This window comes from Wasmannia auropunctata, unplaced genomic scaffold (assembly GCF_000956235.1).
Source record: "Wasmannia auropunctata unplaced genomic scaffold, wasmannia.A_1.0 LD336000.1, whole genome shotgun sequence".
NCBI lineage: Eukaryota > Metazoa > Arthropoda > Insecta > Hymenoptera > Formicidae > Wasmannia > Wasmannia auropunctata.
Genome location: NW_012026890.1, coordinates 4,923,062 through 4,942,439, shown reverse-complemented (window position 1 = coordinate 4,942,439; position 19,378 = coordinate 4,923,062).

Genomic DNA, 19,378 nt, shown 5'->3' with positions numbered 1-19,378 from the left:
TAAAATAAAGTCTTGAGACATAAATTTAACTTTAATTTTTATTGCTTTACTTATAACTGTATATAATATTGGCTTCATTATTATTTCAAATTACAGTGGGAAATGAAAATTTTTTTCAATTTTTTTTCAAATCAGCTATTTTTCTAAAGTTCTATAATTCCTTGCATGATTTTGTCGCTACAGAGAAAAAAATTATTGTATACACAAGTATATGTGTGTATGAACTATCGTATCTTTTTAACTTTACTGTAAAGAAACTCAGTTATCAATCTTAAATTGCATTATGAACCAATTATGGATAATTCACGATCGAGACTTTCAATCGGGTGGGATTAAGCGGGAGCGCGAGCGGCAGCAATTTTTTAATGGATCCGCGGATATTTGTCCGGCCGCGCGCGCGCGCCTCGAAAATTCCTGATCGAGACCGGCGAGTAAATCGTGCCGAGCGGACAGCCAGAATGCGCACAAAATAACAGACACTGGAGAGCAAAGTAAAATATACTGGCCGTTTGGCGGGAACACCATTCGTTATCGGCTGCGCCCACGCCGATTAATTTTCGGATGCGTGATGGCGGTAGCGTTCCTTCCGTTTCGAGCGGTGATGATACATTTTATGTCTGCGCTGATATTGAGCTGGATAACTGAAAAAAAGTGGAAAAATTTCCTTCGGAATATACGGCGGCCGGACCGATGAAATACAGCCGCGAAGCGCGCGATAAATCCGCGCGGATCCGTCGCCGCAATTAATGATAAATATCGATTAACGTTTTTTTTGTTTTTTTTGTAATTTTTTCATAAGCGAGTTCGCCGATCGAGAGATGCGCCGGATCAAGCATCGCGTTTTTAATTATTCCGGGGGAGGGGGCGGAGGGTAGGAGAGGGAGGAGAGGGTCGACGATCGATCCCCTTCGCATCACCGTTTTATATACGATCCTGTTTTTGTCGCTCTGTCGAATGGAATATGTATCGTCGCTTCCAAAGCTCATAAAATACTGTAAAAGCGACGTTTTATTCCAACACTTTATCACAATCCGAATGCGCAGATGGAAGATAATAAACTTTAACTTTATTTCGGATCGGTAATGCGCGCATTCGGCCCGTCGATAGGCCGAATGTGCGACGCGACGTATCCGCGACGTATCCGTTTGGCGCGCCCCGATGAAATACATCGGCTCGTAATTACGCGTGGTAACGGTAATCCGCCGCGCCGGTGCGAGCGTTAGGCAAATATTTATCATGAAGATGTGCCATTGATCGGCGATAAACCAGCCAGTTTATGGGCTGTCTATTTATCGCGCGCGCGAGGACCTCCCCCCCCTCTCTCTCTCCATCTCTTTCTCTCCCTCGCCCCCCTTCTCCCTTTCGTACGCGTATATTTTATTATTTTTGCGCCGAAAGTGGAAAAATGCTTGATCGGGATGGACTTTGGCGCGCGGCGGACGTAATTATATACCTGTTAACGAATGAAATATCACCGAGTCGAGGAAAGACACTTTCTGATTTATGAGCGGGGTCTTATTTGAGAGGGTGGAAACTTCGCGCGGCGCCCTGATAAGTGTCGCCGATAATATGCTAATAATGATTTGTGGTGATGGAGACTTCCGCGTTAATCTACGTAAACGCCACGGAGTCGATCCGCGATGGGAATTTAGAGTGTTCGAACGTCGACGGGGTGAAAAATACCGCGGCGTTCCTCACGCCGAATTGAAGGGGACTCGTTAATCATCGTGCTACACGATGCCGTCCGATGGTGTCCCGGACCTTCTTGAATCCTCGAGGAGAGATCCAATTCTGCACATTTATATCACGTTACTCCCACATTTTCTCACGTTTCCATTTTTATCAGCTCTTCCTCCTTCTTCAAATGTCTCCTCCTCTCTGTTTCGTTTGCTCATTATTTTTTCATTTGAAATTTGCCTAGATGCCCTAGATATATATGTTGTATATGTGTATTCATATGTCCTTTATATATGTTGTATTCATTTTCACTTTACAAAATATATAACAACAATCAATAAAAAAAAAACATATCGCGCGTATGTAGAAATAAATACATCCAGAAACGCATCCGTTCTTTTGTTATATAAATATAAATTTATTGTATTATAGATCGAATTCCGGTGGATCGATACGAAAAAGGATGGGAATTTTCTGCTCGGCATTATGCAAATAAATTACTGGAAATATTCGTTCGACCGGGAGTGGAGATTTGCCCATGCGAAATTTGCCATGCGAAAAGGGGGGGAATTATGCAGCGTGTCAGACAAAAGGAAACCACGCTTTCGTCTGGCGGAGATGCTCCGCGTAAGTACAATATATTGAACAGGCGAACACTTTTACGATGATTCAGAGTCCGGAGAGTGGGAATGCACGCACTTTTTTTTTATACCGAATCGCCTCTATTTATGCACGCGCCACTCCGCCGCGCGGTATCTCTCTCTCTCTCTCTCTCTCTCTCTCTCTCGTAGGTTTCATTTATTTACGAGCCCTAAGGGAGAAGGGGGAAGGAGGACGCGATCTAGCCCACGCCTCGCCATATCGAGCGCATTGCTCCCTTTATTCAGATTGGCAAAGTCTCGCGTTGCCTACTTTAAATTCGGTACGGTGACACGGGGCAAAATCATCGCGGTCGTTTGTTACCGCGCGTACTTTACCAGCTGCGCGTTCGCGCGCTGCACCTTTCGCGTGTCGCAGGACGTCCCGATAATAATATCGTCGAAAAGAACGTGACAAAATGAAAATGCATATCGTTTCTTGCGCTTCGTTGTAGGTACGGCTCGTATAGATACGTATACCGCGCTGCGTTCCATCCCGATTTAGAAATTAATATAAAAGGTCGCTTTATATACCTATGTCTCCTTCTCTCTGTTTCGCGCTCGTTATTTTTCTCTTTGAAATATTTGCCTAGACTTATGTCGTATTAATTTTCACTGTACAAAGTGTACAACAACGATCAATAAAAAAATCTGGAGAGAGGGAAACAGTTGTTTTAATTATTTTATCTCGTCTTAATAAATTATTATGGCGACAACTTGCTTGGTAAAGGTTTAAATTTTCAAGTAAAAATAATTATTCTACCTTGGACGCGCGCGGATCAATCACGCGCAATTCTCCGAGACTCCATTACCCTTCCTCTTGCGAATGAGGTGTCTTCTGTCACTCGACGCCGACATTTCTCGAATGCCGAACGATTCTGCGTGACTAGGACTTGCAACGTGCTACAACGGCAGAACGGCCAGGTCGGCACCGCCGTGTGATAGATGCCTGCTCGACGATGTGTCCCCTTCCCCCCCCCCCTCACCTATGCGGGGCGCATTGCTGACACGAGCGTTTATGTCTACATAAATTCTCATTTGAGGCTCGATAATAAAGTAGACACGCGAGGGGGACGGACACACGTTGTCCGATTCGGCGGACGCGATCTGATCCATAGCGGAGCGCGGGACGGGAAATCAGAATCGATTTGCGAAAATCTCAAGGATCTGATATCTAATTTGTACGAGCGAGCCTTCCGCCCGGTATTGTATTCTTACTTAAATATGAAATTATATTCTTAAATTACATCAGTGAAAATTTACGTTTTCGTAACAGGAATGAGAAGAACATACACGTTTACTAATAAAAAAAATAAGTAAATAGGAATGTTAATATCTCTGGAACAAATACATCAATTGTCCGTCGTGGTATCAATGCACTCAGAGAAATTTAAATAAGTTTTGCATATCAATCTTTTGATAAAATGATTCTAATTAAAAGATAATAAGTAAATTGTTAAGTAATAGGCTCGTAACATCAGGTTGGAAAGTGCCGTTGCTCCGGAAGAGAAATACGCTGTACCTTACCTTTCGCATATATTTGCCATATATTTCCGATATTGATAAGCTATAGCTTAAGCTCACCTAACGATTTGGGTATACCATTTCTAACGAACAATTTCTAATCGAATCAAACATAAACATTAACTTGATTCGTTTTTGTAAAATGTTAAAGGTTGAAATGGCACTTTTTTAAGCGCATCAGGTCTGTGAGAAACGGATAGAATGAACGATTAAGGATTGGTAAGGGTGGTAGTTTCACCCCGTTCGATGAAACTGGGCACATATATTTACGCGCATCTATATAAGGCATGCACTTTCGCACGCCGTACGAAGACGTCGTTCTCCATGTGTGCGCGGTAAAATCACGCAGCGTGCTTAATTATGCGCATTCTCGGAATCTGCACGGATTCGCCTTATACCTAGTGTCCGTGCACGGGGTTTCAACGCTTCGTGTTTCTCTGCGAAAGGGAGAGAGAAGCTGCACGCTGTGCCTTATTTACAAGTCCTTTTCGCATAATACGAATATATCAATTCTCCCTTTGCGAGTTCTTCTCTCTCGGCCGCGTTTCCTCGAGAGAACGCTTTGCAAGCTAATTTAAATTCTTCGGAAATTGTGCCGAAAAATCAAAGAGAATATTTACGAAAAGAATGAAGAAGATTCTTCTACCTGCACATATAGAGATTTCTAGGTGCAAATATGCAATTCAGTGATATGAATTTTTGCAAGTATGACTTTCGATGATACACCAAAAAATATAGCTGAACTGTAGCTAATTGCTTCATCCGCATGAACAGAAACGCAGAAGCGTGACTAACTCTATAGAATTGTAATCTAAATTCACCGAGATTTTATCGCTTTCGATACATACGAGTCGTCGGTAGGATGCTCGTTTTGTTTCAGCACTCGGTTAATTATCTTTACGGGCTTCGAGTGAAGCCCTTCGCGCAATTTGCGGGACCGGGTTGTAGGCGAGAGACGCGGTCATTTTTGTGGCAAGTCCGGGACGCGGATAGGTGGAAATGACCACTGGTCTCCCGCGGGACAGAGAGAGAGAGAGAGAGAGAGAGAGAGAGAGAGAGAGAGAGAGAGAGACGGAAGGGTGAGGACCGGGAGGGATCCCGGGGCCTCCAACAGTCGTATCGTCTGGCGCGCTTGATGGAGTAGTCTCGCGGCTAATGTCGAGCGAGGGTGAGTATAGGCCACGACGTGGACGACGAACGATGCCTGATTCATCACCTCGCCCAGTAGACGCCCGGGGTGCGCTCACGCTACTCCCAAGACGCAGACAAATCAACGTACATTCGGAAATCGGAAGAGGAGGCGTGTGCGCGCGGCAGAGGACCAACGGCCGTCAGGATCGATTGTAACTGGCGCTCCCGCGGGAAGGAATCTGACTGCCCGCTGTATCCTTGAAGAGGATCGCTGGCTCCGAGCGCGTCGACGACGGATTTGTAACGCAACGCTCCGAAACGGCATGCTTTCTTCGGTCGAATTTCGAGATATATATACTTATTTGCCGGACACGACGATATTCTCTACTTGTTATCAGTCATACATAATTTGTCTCGTTAGAAGAAGCGATTTTTGCCAAAATAATTTATCTCCCTCCTCAGTAGATAATATTTTACATCTTGTACGCGTACATTATTTGTTTATCTTAAATGCAACAGGCTCTCCATTATTATTATAAAAATAACATCTCTTTCTCTTTATTCGATTATAATTGCTTCTATATAAAATATTGCGTGAAAGAATGTCAGAGCAAATTAATTGACATCGAAAAAATAAGCACGGAAGGTTTATTTTATCTTTAAAAAAATGTGAAATTAATATTCGAATATATCCAAATCTTCTCGAAGGCTTTCATCGCAGTTTGTGTATATCAAGGGATTCACAGTGTAATCCAATGTAATACATGCATTTAAACGTTATATAGTAAATGTGAAAACTAAAAAAAAGTCAAATAGAACGCGCGTCTGTGACGTCTAGTACGGTATAAAATGAGACTTGTATCGCGTACGATTTCTCGAATCTTAATATCCGTTCCATGTTTCTACGAGCGAGGGCCAGATAGAAGCGCACTCCGCTGCATCGCGATAAACCGCGGTATCATATACGCGCGATCAGATGTAGACGCGTTTACATCAGGGAATCGGGAGCTCCACCACCAGGGAATCAGAGATTGAGGTGGCCGCGGCGTATCGCGCAGCTGTGCGATCGAAGCACGGAGGATCGCCGTGTGGCCAATTAAATGCGAATGATTACGGCGGATCGTGTTCCCGCCTCGATGACAATCAGACCGGTTGTATCTGTGTTGCTATTGTGAGTACTCGATGCTCAAGTACCATTTCGGTCCGAATATATTATTCGTGATCACAGGAAATACGGCATCTTTCTCGGGTCGTCCGGATATACGTCCTTTCGTATATACCATTCGCAGGATACGGAATTCGCCCCTCCTGCAGCAAGATGTCGTCATCATTGTCGAATGGAGAACGAAGGTCACTGAAAATCAATGCACTCGGCATGTTGATTAGACAATTTTTTGTACGACACACCTGCGCTTATATCCGCTCATTCTGTAACGCTGTACCTACGGCATCCTCGCGGCGTGGGTGCGCAGCTGACAGCTCCTATCGCGCTTCTGGCACGGATAGATTATTGGAGGTCCTGAAATGATATCGAACAAGGTCTTGCCTTTTACATACAGGAAGGGGTGGTAAAAGGAAGCGAAGGAGTTTCTTTAAAGCCCATGGCACATAGCAAAACGTAAAGCAGTAAGACGTAAGCAGTAAGCAAATCGACCAATCACAGTAGAAAGTGTAAGGCAATAATCTTACATTTTCTACTGTGATTGGCCAATTACTTACTTACTACTTACGTCTTACTACTTTACGTTTTTGTATGTGTCATGGGCTTAAGTCTTCTTGGCAAAAGTGCGGACTGAAACTATAAGGAAACATACAAAAGATCGAAAATATTTATTAATACCATCGTTTAAATATTAAATTTAAAATATTAAATTTAATATAGTTTCCATCTGCTTTCGAACATTTACATTGCTCGTACAACAAATCAAATGCTCGAGAAAATGATTCTTCTCGAATTGCCTGCAATTCTCTCGTCACAATCTATTTGATCGACGCAGCTTCAAATCTTGTCCCTTTGCTATTTTGAATTTTGGAGGTATAAAAAAATCGACCTGCGCTAAATCAGGCGAGTAGAGATGATGGGAATCTCTCGTTTTATCAACAATTCGCACATTGTCTCCAAGTTTTTGATAATATTCAAAATTTTCTAAGCAATTCGAATTTTTTCATGATTAAATTATTTCAAAATTTATAAAAAAGAATCAGAACATTTATCACTATATGTACACGTTTGCAAAAACAATATGTATTATTGCTTTCTGTTGTTGAGAACAGGTACAGTAAGCTGTATTGTAAATTGAAATACAGAATTAATGATGCGGATACAAACTCTTTGACCCATTAATTATACTATTAATTGCGCTTTCTCAACTCTATCAATTTTCTTCTTTTCGACATTCGTCGTTATGTCTCTCAGCTCGCAATTTCTTCTGCAATTCATAAATATAGTTATTGTCGCTTGAATGCTTGGCACGCGACAAAGAAACTGTCATTGCCATCGCGACTTTATACGTCTCTCAGCGTGTCGATTTTCGCGCGCGTAGAGAAATCGGCGGCGAGTCCTCGCGCGCCGTCATTCTGCTGTACGAGACCGAGGGCCCCGATCGGCCCTCGGTCCACGAAGTCCACACGGTGTATGTCGAGGGGAAAGATACTGCGGGACACGACCATCACTGATGAGCCAACCCACACCGTGTGCGACAGCGACAAACAGGACAGCGCCGGGATGGGACGACACGGGACGGGACGGGACGGGACAGGACCGTCTCTCGCTCGGTATCAGGACTGTAAATCCGGGATTTTATTCGCCCGGTATCGAGGTTTATAGTGTCCTCAGTCGGCCGCGGCCGTGTGCGCCGGTACCCCTTCGCGTACGTGTGCCTGAGTTATGTCCAACCATCGTGCGGCAAGACGTTTGCATATCTCCGGCTCCTCGACACGATGTTGTGGTCGGCGAGGGTGAGAGAGGCGCGCAGGAAAGCCTCCCCCTCCTTCTTCCTCCCTCTCTCTCTCTCTCCTTCTTTCCCGCCCCCGTTCGCTGCCATCTCTTGTCCACTGAATCGCCGTCGATTTCTCGGCTCGGTCCGTCATCCTCCGCCTCTCTGTCCGCGAAACGAGATCTTCGTGAAAAACGCGCTGTTTATCCTGACCTCCACCCCCCCTCCTTACCATTCCCCTCGGGTCTCCTTCGTCCTGTCGAGTATTAACCGGCTGTCCGGCGAATTGAATTTATCGGACGGTCCCGCTTTATCGAACGCCCCCACTTAACGTCTCGCTTAATTAGACACCGGTCGCACCGGTGTGCTTAATGACGTAGAGGACTCCCGGTGACGCCGGGTCGACCGTGGTCTCATCGACGGGCGCTCGAGAGAGATCAGCGATCGCAGTTTTCACGATTCGAGATGCAAAAAATGCAACGGCCGTCCTCGTTAATCCCCGTTAATTTAGTCAGCTTGCCTCGGGAGATCTCTTGTCTCTTTCTGAGACTTATTATTTATAGAATTAAATAAAGTTGACAATGGCATTCGGAAAATCTAGCGTGGACGAAAGACGTTGAATCGAAAGAAAAATAAAGAAAATTATCATGTTTTTTTTCGTGCTCAAAAAATAATTATTTACAAAGCGCGCTTTATACGCGAAGTACAAAAAAAGATGCTTAAAAAATTGCATTAGGATTGCATTTGTTTTATCACGTCTCGGTTTTATCCGCTCGTACGTGATTCTAAGGACGGTGATGATTTTAGTATACGATAAAATCGCGCGGAGAGCTTATTACGTGCTAGATGAACGTTCGCGTTTATTGACTGCCTTCGAAACTAGTTTGACCGCGGCGTAGATGTTTTCTGCCGTGTAATCTCCGTGGGAACGCACCGCGAAAAGAGTGACGCCAATTCGCGGCTGTATGTACATATACGTTCTCCGTAGAATGTTTTACGATACGCCGGCGAGGTGACAGAAAAATAATACGGATTGCCCGTAAATATCGGACCCGCGTCGCTGCGAGCCGAGAGCGCGGCAGTGCCGAGGAACGAATTCAGGCAGTTTAGCGTTTCGCGGGACTGCGAGAGTATAGAGGCGGAAATTGTTGCGCCTCGCGACGTGTGCAAAGTAACTCGACGGTCACGGTACGACGATTCCCCCCGTCCGCGAACCCTCCTCGCCGCTCGATCTCCTCTCGGCTCAACGCGCATCTCGTGATAAGGCCAAAATCGTATCCGGTCGCGGTGGAAATATCTGGCGGCGCCTCTTAGAGTCATCCGGGACGCGCTACCGACATAAACACACTAAACTCGCCGCTACGTTTTATGATATAATTCCAGAGCCGTAGCGGATCCGAGGCTCGCCTCGCATAGGCGTCAACCCCGGCCAATTATAATTTTGTAACTGATTCGCGAAACGTCGTCACGCTGCGCTCGCGTGACGTACTCGCGACACGGCAAGGAAAGTTCAAAAGACGCTTGATTTTTTCTTGGTTTCCGCTTTCTGTCAAGATGCGTTCTTAATTTCGGCGCGCAGTGTGAAACGACACACTGAGAGACCTTTAAAGATCCTCGTTGTCTATTCCCACGCCCATGACTGAACACTCGAGGGCAAGGATACGACCGACCGAAGGTTCCGATCGGCGATGTGTGTGCCGCTCAAGGGGGCGGAAAGGAGAATCCTGGGCGATCGCTCGTAAATATCGAACTGCTCGCCCGCGATCGAAAGTGGATCCCGGCGCGATTTCCCGGCAGATCCACGGCCGAGGGTACATTCCTCAGATCGCGACCTCAAACCTGCGACAGTGGTTTCACCGATGGAATAATCGGTAGCGAGTCCGGACGCTACCGGACACTTTTAATAAAATGGAGCGATGAAGTTGGACGCATCGACGTCGGCGGAATCATCGGGACGTATTTCGCGGCAATCGGGGAGGAACGATAACTTTCGCGATGGCGCCGGCGATTTCCGCGAGGAATTTTCTCCCCCTGTTACAGAGGAACATCTTCGTCCGCAAGGAATGGCGACCCGCGCCGATAATCAGGGGCAATTGCAATGGTATTAAAATTATGAACACGAGTAATATGCGCCATGCCGATTCCTTTGATCGCCCCTGCAGCTCGTGATGTTACGACTCCGAGAAGTACCGCGATCGTCGGCAATAAGAAGAATATGCGAGAGTCTCTAAAGAACATACAGATTAACGAGAAGTAGTTCAGCCAGAGAAAATGTACATATAACTACATATTAAAATAACAATTTAATTTCCATATTTTAGTACTTTCATATCATTTTTTTAATAGACAATTATATTACAAAATTAAATTTTTGAGAAATATAAATCACATATGAAAGGACATTCAGACGTAATAAGTAAGTATAAACTGTGAGTTCTCTATCTTCTGATGATTATCATTTATGCTTCGTGAAAAAGAGAACGCAGTATGTCGAGATGTATCAGAGCATCTCTCTCTTTAACTTTATATGTCATTATCTCCACTACTGATATTTACTCTCTAAATTTTCTGGAGTGAATCTTATTCCAAAAGATTGAAAATACTGTCACTCGGCCACTTGAGTGGCAGTATTTTCACTCTTTTGGAGTGAAATTCACTCCAAAAGAGTGAAAAGTTACTTCAGAAAATTTAGAAAGCAAAAAAAGCAATATGAACATAACTACTTCGCTCTTTTTAAACCAATAGTGCCCTTCATTGAGATGTCTTCTTGAGATAAGCAGTCTATTATTATACGTTTATGGACATTATCTATATTCGTTTGCAAATACAAACAAAATATATCGTTCATTTGTTACAACAACTCAAAAAACAAACTTTTCCAGAAAATAAGTTTGAATATCTTGAATAATTAAAACTTTGTATATTAATTTTAAAATGTGGATAATTTTGATGTAATAACTGATTATAAAATAAGAGTATATTCTTTAAAGTACGTCTTTTTTTATAATTCCTTTTTTACAAGCAGTTAACTGATAATTTTTAGATATGTCGTTGTTGTAGCAAATAACCGACCGTCATTTTGTTAGCAAATATTAATAATTTAACAAATTTACTTGTAAACCTAAAAAAACATAGCTCGCATAAGAAAATTATCGCTAACAACAATCGCGGATTGTATTTCGACGATTAAAAAGAATGTATCTTTCTTTCAGGAAATCCAATTTATCCGTTATCTCGCGTACTCGAGTTTACTTATTCAGATTGTCATTGTGTTATATCGCGGAATTGATATCTCAACGAGTTTGATATTGATGTTTGATAATCCGAGAGCGCGCGCGCACGTCTCGATTCTTTAATCTTCAGTCTCTCCTGCTCATCGCTATTCGTATTTCTCCCAGGCACCGCCAGCGGCTATTGAGAATTCGTGAATCGATAATAGTCTGGCAGGGCCTATATACTAATACATTGCACAACTCGGCTGAGACTTGACCAATAACGATAGCGATAACGACGTGAATAAAGGAGGCTCGGGCGTGTATGAGTACGGCGCGTTGCGTGTCTAGAGCTGCTCACCGTTTCTCAAGGAAGGGCCGATGATCAACACCGCGTTGCCAATTAATACATCGAAATAACTCGTGATAAATTGCAGTCGTATATAGATGCGTGTAATGTATACGTGCCTAGAAACAAATTAATGCCAGTCTTATGCCAGCGGGAAAAATTTTTCGAAAACATTTAGCAAAGTCGGCGGCGCGGAGTCATACGACTTGACGTAGAGTATAAAAGGAAAAAAATAGAAAGTTTATCACGCGGAAGGATAACGAACATCGGCGCTCGCTGATAATTATTACGCTAACTTCAACTGGTAACAATAAATTATCGCGACGGGATCGGCGATTGATTGCGCGCCGTTAATTACTGGAACGCCAGTAAATATCGGTTGCACGACGATAAATTATCGGAGATTAGTAGCAAGTACTCCTCCGTTCTTCCTGCTCTCCCGCGCCACGATTCGGCATCACGCTCGCAAATCGCGACTCCGTCTAGGAGTCCGTTCTCCTCCCCCCCCCCTCACTCCGTCTAATCGCGTTTTACCCTCTATATAGGAGTCCCTTCGAGAGCCGCGTAAAAATTCGGCGCGTCTCTCTCGCGCGTCGCGCCGCGCCGCGGCGGATGGACCTTAGCACGCGACGCCGCGCGTCGCGACGGGGGTTGAACGATCGGCGGCGTATCGCGGTGACCGCGCGAGCGCGTCTCGGCCGAGGGAAACGAGACTTATAGAAATAAATTCAATTGCAAGAATAATTATCGTCGCTTATCCGCGTATAAAGTAGGATATCCTACGGCAGGCCTCGTGACAGGTACCAATTACCTTCATAAATGAGAAGCATTCAATTCAATTTTCATAAATAAGGGCTATTCAAATGAGCGGGGCGAGGCGGGGCGGTGGTCCGGTGGAAAGAAGAAGACGAAGAAGAAGAGGGAGAGGAGGCAGCTGCAGAAGAAGAAGAAGAAGAAGAAGAAGAAACGAAGGTGGAGAACGATGACGCGGCAGCGGGGGAGGGGTACACCGAAGAAACGGCCGCGCGCAAAGAAGGGGGACAGAATGGGGTGCGCGGGGAGAGGAGAGAATCGGTCCCGAAGAAGAGAAAGGTGGAGAGAGAACGGCGGAGAGGCGGGCTGGGGCAGGGAGAGTTTTGGTGGCGGGGAAGTGATCTAAGCGATGCGACAGCGGGGAGTAAGCTGGATATATTGCCGCCTGAGAGCGCGCTGTTTTCAACCAATTATTTCTACTTGTGGTTGCATGACGGGTACGGGCATGGCCGCGGCGGGGTGGGTCGGGGGCGGCAGCGTACGAGAAAGAGGCGAGTTAATGCCATAAATACATCAGCGTTATGGATGCCAGCAATTATATGAGCCCCGGCGAGGTGGAGCGCCTCTCCCGGTGTGTATACGCGTATATAGATATACGCGCGCATATACATTTATATAGACGTGTGTACGTACGTACAAATACGTGTGTATATATACAGATGTATCTATATAGAAATATATGTATGTACATATGTCGGTGTATATGTTATATTTGTACATATGTATATATATAGAAATGTACGAGTCGGCATACGTGCGCTGGTGTGTGCACGTGTGCATGACATGATCCCTCGGCCTCACCTTGGTCGCGACTGGTCCGGTTCTCACGTTAGATTGAATCCCACTGCCGATCGCGTTATTTCCCGCGTTCGCGCCCGGATCGCACACGTGCGTTGTATTATACGTGCGACGGTGTCTCTCGCGCGATGGCGAAAACGCCCGGCGCGAGGTGACACGGTGACTTATATACCGTCGAGAGATATTGTCCTCACATTCGCTAAACGGTTCGTTTACATGAGAGGTGATGCATAAATGCAACGCGACGCGGCGATTGCGCCGTAGGCGTGTATTTTCTCCGAACTGAGATTTATTATCTAGAGCCGATGGATTCGTACGTGTCTGTTTCTTCGGAAACAAAATTAATGCCACCGTGCGAAGCTCCGCACGTTAAATTATATGAAAATATTACCGGCGCAATATTGCATCCGTAGCAAAAGTTTACTCGTTTTCTTCTTCAGCTTCTTTAGAAATTTATCACCCGAGATCAATTTTTGCACATTCCTTCAGATTAAATTAAAATATGTCTAATTCTTCGATAAATTAATGTTAAACACATTTTAGCGAGAGTTAATCTTATAATTTGTCCTTTACTATCTTTTTATGGATTGAAAAGTCTGATACTCTATACCTATTATATATGCATATTTTCATCTTATTCTTGTATTTCCATTTTTTTTTCAAAAGTCTTTGAAATTATTTGATTTTGCGAAAGATACCAAAATCGACAAGATCGCGATCAATTCAGTTTAATGGATTGGGAATTAGCTAATGACAAATCATTCCAGATTATTTTGAAAATCCTCGTGGTTCAATATCGAGCGCGATTGTTTCGGGACTAACATATTCAGCATCGGACTGTTGGGGGCGAATTTAAAACCGTTTGTAGGCGGTCACGCAGCCGGGCAAATATTTTCGACAACTTTGCGAGCGCAAATCTCGCGCCTTGAAGATGTCAGACTTCGGATTCCCCGGTCCAGGGTGCGCGCAGATAAGGCGGCCGCGGACGAATATGAATCGTCAATTTTATTCGCGGCACAAATCAGAAGATTATTTTCCTTTCCCCTCGGCTCGGAACCGGAGGTCTTCGCAGCTGCTCCGCGGTCTTGTGAAATTGAATCGTTGGGTTCGCAGCCTTAAATTATACGTCGTCGCCGACACCCACGCACGTTACCCCGCCACCCCACTCGGTATATTCACGCGCGAGGCGAGAGAGCCTCGACTCTCGCGCGAGAGAGCGATTGCGAAAGAGGTGGAAGAGGGGAGAGGGGAGGGTCGCGCCGCGCTTTCCGGATTAAAACGTTTGTTTCGACGGGATTGCCTCTAGCTGCGACCCCTTTTATTACTTTATCCCGGCAACTTCGCGCCTACATTTCGTTACTTTGATACGTGCCCTCCTTCGTTCTCAGACCTTCGTAGACCAGGAGTGGTGGAGGTGTCCTTGAGTTTCATCACGTTTCGCGTTATATTCCTACGAATAAATGCAGACTACATTCGGTTTAGCAATATCTTATTTCTATAAAGTTTTGGCTACATTTTTAGTAGGAGAAAAATTATAATCCTGTAGCTATTATACATAGAAATCCATGGTGTTTGAAAGGCAGTAATGTTCCACTTTACAAGACACATAAAAATTTGCTTGTAATATAGTATTTCTTCTCTTAGAAGAGTTATCGTCCGTTAGCGATTTCACTTTTTCTCATCAGTTGTCTTTTCTAACTACGTGCAGATAAGGATAATTTTCAGGTAATTAACAACACCGCCCCAGATAAGATCACGGTCTAGATTGTGCCGCGGACGGTAAATCAACATCCCTTTCGTGCGAACTCTTCGCGCGCGAGTGATCGCGAAAATGACCGTCCCGGCTCTGGTAACGGGGCTCTCCTCTCTCTCGCGAAACGTTTCTCCGTCCGCGAACGCGGCGATAACTCAGCCATTATCTCGCGGGATCTCCCTCCATCGCGGTGCCGCCGCGGCGCGCCATCGTGGCTCGCCGCGCTTTTGCCGGGGCGTCTCATCAGTCAATCCCCGCAGAAGTATTGGGGTCCGATGGGCATAAATTCGCGTCTCGCCGGCGCGCGCGAAACTTCGCGAGAGAGAGTCGTTTGTGTGCGCGAGGATTCACGTGCGAGGAGCCCATATTTCTGACTCTACCGTCCATCGGTGCCGTGCCTCCATCCGCGGAGGCGATTGGCCGTAGCCGCGGGTGTTCTCCAGCCGTTCCCTCTTTGTCCCTCTCCTACCCTGTGGGCCCGTTTCTCTCTCTCTCTCTCTCCTTCTTCGTCCCCACGTCCCTCTCCACCCGTTTCTCGGGCCCTCTACGCCGCCGCCTTCCGAGATCTCTCTTTTAATTCTCGGCTGCTCAATTAAATCAGGGCCGGCTCTTTCGTTCTACTTCGCCTATCCCCTTCTTCCCTTCCACATCCTTTTTTTTTCTCTTGCTCCCGCGCGTTCGATTTCTCGAACCACTGCTTATCGGCATTATCTGCAAGTCGTCGTTGCGCTTTTCATGCATCCCGGGAGCACGGTAGCCTCTCTCGCAGTGAGAGGCCACTATAAACTGCCCCTCGCTAGATCCACGATTCCGTGGAAACGATTCCGTGGCCTCGTCGATAAGTGCTCTCCAATTAGTGCGAAAACATTTCTCCGCTGCTTCGTTCGCCGCGGTCTGCGCAACGACGACGGGGCAACCGGCGGCGGGAGGAGGATCGCGATAACGATCTCGGGAACGAGGATTTCGTGACCCTGTGGCTAACTCCCGCGAACCGCAGGCCTTGTTTCTGCTGGTAGCAGATATAGGTAGCCAGCCATTGGTGTACCTGTCGGAATCTGTTTCTGCGACGTTCTGTCGCCGCGCGCGCCGATTGCGCGTTTATCAAAGTTCTCGAATCCGTTGCCATCATTTCGTTGAAAGTCACGATTATTCGAGATAAATGATATCCGGTGTAAATATTTTAATACAAAATTACTGCTACGCAGCTTTCAATATTTCTATCACATTTATGTTCGTAAACGAACGAGTACCCCACAAAGAATTCTCGATAAATCGGAGCACCGCCGCGAAGCGGACAATCGTGGACACACACGCCTGCCATGCAAATCGTTTCCTTTCGAAATAATTTCCGTCGCGAGATTCACAAGCGCGAAACGGTGCATCATCGACAAGACGTGCCCGGCGGATGACGGTGCACCCGTAAATTGCACGAGAGAGCGTCCATCGGGCGTCCACGGGATGGACCCCGACTATTAGGGCCATCGCCGGCATGCTAAATGACATCGGTGGAGAGCGCTTAGTCGGGCTAAGGACGACATAAAGTTGCGTGTACGAAAATGAATGTTTGCTGGAATTTATTATTGCCGGGCCCGGCTCGTAACTCAAAGGTAGTCTGGCGTTATCTTCATCAGGGGCTGCACCGGCCCCGGCCCCGGCCTCGGCCGGAGCGCCGCGTGAGCCCTCGCGAGACGCTCGCAGCATCATTCGTATTAGGAACATTCGCGCACACTCTCGCACCCCGCGCGAATACCCACGCGCCCGGGCATTAGTCTGCGTAAGCGCTCGCATATATCTGCAGCTGATGCGTGTCCGTCCACCGTATAGTCCGCCATAGTAACGTTCTTCAACCACGCTCCCAAGCACCGCCGAATCTTGAGAGATTATACGAGATCTAAAGCGACTAGACACATCGAATCACGTCAAATATATGGCGATTATATCGAATCTCGTTTGAATATGCGAAATAAAAATGTTCTGACTGTCTTAAAAATATTGAAAATTTTCCCAGGTAATAATTTGATGTCATTTGTCGTCATTATGTCGTTAAAATGAAGTTCATGATTTTTAGCTTGCTACCTTGGTAATCTTAGATTATTGTGAAAATATATTTTTTCTCTTTATTCCACTTGATACTATTATTTTAATCCTTATCATTTTACATATATGAATTGAAATTATTGAAATTCCTATTATATGTCGAATTTAAACGTTTCTTTTTCATTTGCCTAACAGATATTCGATCACTTCTAGTAAAAGATTTTGCAAACCATAAGATGTTTGAAGTTTCAAGATATTTAAAACTTTCAACATTTTTCAAAACTTTCAAGTATATCCGCTTTCGAAGAATTTTCTTCCTTAAATTTTCTTTTCTTAAACTTTTTATAATTTTATTATTTAAAAACTTTGAAAGATTACTGTACTGCTATTGTATATATATTTACTATTATACATATTAAAAAATTATTAAGAAAAATGTAGATGAGTGATCTTTGTAATCGATACAAGTTTTCTTTTTTTTAAATACTCTTTTGTTCTCCAATCATCCCTCGTTCAATATTAATTTTCTCATCCTTTTCTACATTAAGCTTTGACATTTAGAATATAAATTATTTATAAAATGGTATAAATGAAAATAATGATATAAATGTATAAAGTTCCCTTTAATAAGGACGGTAGCGAAGTCGCGGGTCAGAAACCGTCGCGCAAAATGCGCGTCGTTAAATTATGGAAGCGTCTTGCCTACCCGATTCCTGATGTGTCGAGAGATGCTTTTCCACAGGTATTCGGGATCTGTCGATAAGCGGAAAAGATGCAAGTGGATGTGGCAGCCGCTTCACGGAAGTGTTCTCAATATTTACGTCGCCGTTCGATCGGCCGTCAGGAGCAGGTAAGGCCAGTTGAAAATAAGAGCAGCGGAAGGCAAACTGACGTGGAAGTTATCCGCAGTAGAAGAGGAACGGACGCATCGGACGAGCAAGCCATAGGTTGGCTGACTTTTCGTTGAGATGGCGCCAAGGGTGCTTCGAAGGGGTTGATCCGAATGAATTTTCCCTTTTCGAGTTACAGTACGGTAACCCTTTACGCTCCACCGTGTCTCTTCTTCATGTGTCTCATTTGAATCTCCAATGAATCTTAGAATTTTCGCAATCTCGTTTACCTAGAAAAATATTTTTCTGTGGAAACCGTGTGAACTATAAAACTGTACTAGATTTTACAAAAAATGTAAGAGAGAAAGAAGAAGAATGAAATATTTAAAGTACGCACAATATATCTAAAAGAGATAGAATAAATGTTAAGATAGTTTTCTTCGCTTCAGAAAAGTGGAAGCCAACAATATATATACATATATAATATATATGTAAATCAATTAAAATTTAGAACGTTATGAATATTAAACAAATTGCTTAGTCACAATCTGGATACGATCAAAGGATAGGCGCAAAAAAATACTATAAATCGTTTGGCATCAGAAAAATTAGTGACCGTCAACGTAAAGTCCAATTTTTTATCACAACTACTTTTTTGGGACTTTGCAAGAATTTTGATTTATGCCTTTATTTGTGATCTACATCATCAGGATATATTGCGATTTACAATGCCTAGTCTGAACGGCGACTAAAAGACACCGAAGAATCTTGACGAAATGGATATCCTTTGGCGAATAAGCGCAGTAACTCTCGACAAGTAGGCGCAGGCAGAAGGTCGGCTCTTCGAACAATGGGGACGAGCTTCCATATGGAAGCGGCGCGATACCAGAACGAGCGAAGAGGTAAGGCCCAGCGGAGGAAGATGCGGCAGTACCGAACAAGAAGACGAAGAAGAAGAGGAGGAGGAGAAGAGGAGAGACGGTAGAAGAATAGGCAGTAACAGACGAGAGGCAGGCGAGCTTGAGGAAGGCGAGAGCGAGGCACGGCAGCGAGGGACAGCAGGTGCTTTGTCACCGCGCGAGTAAATCCGGCCAGTTCTGGTGCCCCTCTACATAGCACTTTGCGAGTCGCGCGGCCTCGCCAGCCCTCCACACGCGCGCGCGCGCTTTTGTACCAATGACGTCATTGAAATATGGTTGGCCCTTTCTCGACGATGGGAGCGGGGGAGGGAACGCGAATGCAGATGGGGAGAGGGCGAAGGGAAGGAAGCGAAGGAAGACACGCGGTGGAAGAATCTCGCGCGCGGGGTCCGCGCACCAAGCTGTACGGGTCTGCTTACGCGCGGGCCTACAGTCAGCGAAGAGTACAGAGGGGTAGGGAGAGCGTTTTTGTTTCCTGGTGACATTTATTTGGGCGCTGGGGGACGTCGGGGTCCGCACTTTGCATAAGTCAGATGTAGCCGTGTGTGAGTGCAGGCACCGTGATATAAATCCTGGCGCGAGGAGACTGCCCAGTGGCTATCTTCTCCTCCTCCTCCGACTCTTCTTCGTCTCTCTGGTATACTTTCCTAATCTCTGTCTCTCTCTTTTTCTCCCCTGTCTCGTATCTTCTCGCGCGCTCGTCCCTCTCTCTTTCTCTCTATGCCTTCTTCGTTTCCTTTCGCTCCGCGTCCTCTCGTCT